Raw genomic sequence first — 2,654 nt, 5'->3', positions numbered from 1 at the left:
CGTTTCCCCCGCTCCTCCTTCCTCACTCTCTCTCTCCCTCTCCCGCTCTCGTCCTCCGTTCTCGGTCTCACTCCTTCCGCTTCGCTCTGTCCCCCTCTTATTATCTCGCGGTTTCCTCCTTCCCCGCCACTATACCGTCGTGTTCGGCCCTTCTCCGATTCACGTTGTCGCTCCTTCCTTCTGCCTGTTTTTTGTCCTTCTCTTCCACGCATAATTGAGCCTATCTTCCTCTTTCTGTGGCTTGCCTTCTCATTCTTTCTTGCGTTTCGCTCTTTCTTTTTCTCCATCGTAAATTGCTCTTCCTTAGCTCGCACTTACAATAGTTTCCTCCTTTCTCTCACCGTCCCCCTTTCCTATGTCCATCTCTTTCCCTCCGACTGTGCATTCTTCTCTCGCTCACACAGTGTCCGCCTTCCTCTTCGACTCGTGTTATCCTTCTCTGGCACATAGATTAAAGGTACACCACGGCCAGGTGGTGGCATACTCACCCTCTCTTTGCATGGTGCATGCGCACTCCATGTACAGCTGCTCCCTTCTTTTAATTCCCTACCCTCAGCTGTTCGACGCACGCGGTAAAGATCTCCGTGTGGCCTATTTCGCAAAAGATCGCCACAGGCTAGCCAATTAAATAAATCTGTCAATAAACTTGACAATTGACAATTTATTTATTTGTACAAAGTTGAAATATAGAGATGTTATTTTATATTTTTCTACCTCGATATGTTTGACGAATACGACGATAAAGGGACGTTCGATATTGTGACGGGATAATTCGCACTGTAACTTTATAAATTTTCAAAATTACTTATCGTCGTATAAATTCATCGAAACGTGAGGTAAATCATAGTTGAATGAAGGGACATTTTGTATTACGTTTACACACAAGAAGTATTATATTCAATATTATTTAGATATAATAATCAATTTGTATTTGTATTTAAATATTTGTAATTATTACGTCACCGTTCTTTTCAATATCATATAAGAATGTCCGATAAAAATTTAAAGTTACACCTTTGAAAATGATCGAAGAACACTAATAATATTTCTGATTTCTGGAAAGTGAGATAAATTTGTATATGCCAACAGATACGTTATCTAGCTGATTACGTCATTTGATTATGGAATGTTCTTATATGATGTAGGAAAGAACTCATGCGATATGTTCCATGTAAGAAATTTGCTGCTGTCATATTTCTATTACGTCTTCTTTCTTAGCAATGCGCATTATAGGTATATTGTGAAAAGGTCGGAAGTCATTGTATTCCATTTCCTGTTGTGCTCAAATCAATTAAAAAAATAAATTTTATTAATAAAATATATATGTAAATACGATCAATAATAACATATATTTTAATTGTAATTTTGAGAAATGTAATAAAATTACATTATTAATATGAAAAACTACCTGTCCTATAAATAAACACATTTCTCTATATCTATTTCCAATTGTATTAATAATATTAATAAAAATTTTAAAAATGGCAATTTCTAGATTTTGAAGTTTAAAGATTTCAATGCGAAAAGAAAATCAAATAGTCAAAGGTATTAGAAGAATATAATTGTCAACAAAGTTGCACTACCTAAAATTCTAAGAATTTTTCAAATTTTTCCGAATTCTTTACATTTCCAAGAATTGTAATTTAGAGAATTTCAAATAATAACAGTTAAGAAAATCAACAAGATACCAAGAGAATTTAATTAGTAAGGAGGTTGTACTATTAAAAATTCCAAAAATTTTCTCAATTTCTATAAATTTCCTACATTTCCAACAACTACTCTTAGAATCTACGTTTCAAAAATTCCAAGAATTCGGGATTTCAAATCACAACATTTAAGAAAATCGACAAAGTATCAGAAGAATATAATCGGTAAGGAAATTGTGCTATTTAAAATTCTAAGATAGAATTTTTTTAATTTTCACAAATTTTCTAAATTTCCAAAAATTATTTTAATTTCCACAAATTTTTTAAAATTAATAATTTTCTCAATTTCCACAAATTTTCTAAATTTCCAAAAATTATTTTAATTTCCACGAATTTTTTAAAATTAATAATTTTCTCAATTTCCAAAAATTGCGATTCCAAAAATTCGGAATTTTTAATTGCAAAAATAAAAAGAATCAATAAAATATCGAGGAAGTATAGTCGGCAAGGAGGTTGCTCATTCAAAATACCAAAAAATTTTCCCAAAAATTAGGAAATTCGTGATTTTTTGAAAACTTTTAGTTTCTTTTTATTTTTTTTTGCGAAAATATTGTCACAATATATTTTTGCAAGAAATATAAATGAACGGTATGAGACAACGTATGGGTATTGGCGTTGTAAATATGCGGGATGGAGAAGGGATCGCTGTTGCGATTGAGGGATGAATTCTCTCATCACACTCGTCAATACTACTGTCACAAACTGTGTTTATTTTTATCATTAATGTATATTATTTATTATAAATAAGTTAGAAACATTGATTTTGGGCTTGATAGGTGTTTACAATTTTATACACAGAGAAAGAATACCCAACATATTTTACGCTCTCAGAAGGGTGGTGTACGCCTCTTGACGAAGGAGAGATGATTTACAAATGAACCTAACAGCCCCTTGAAGACTCTTACACGTCGTTTACTCGCCGGTTTCTCGATTAGGGTTGTACAAAGC

The sequence above is a fragment of the Temnothorax curvispinosus genome, unplaced genomic scaffold, assembly GCF_003070985.1.
Source record: "Temnothorax curvispinosus isolate PA1 unplaced genomic scaffold, ASM307098v1 QBEX01008911.1, whole genome shotgun sequence".
Taxonomy (NCBI): domain Eukaryota; kingdom Metazoa; phylum Arthropoda; class Insecta; order Hymenoptera; family Formicidae; genus Temnothorax; species Temnothorax curvispinosus.
Note: the sequence above shows the minus strand (reverse complement) of the source record.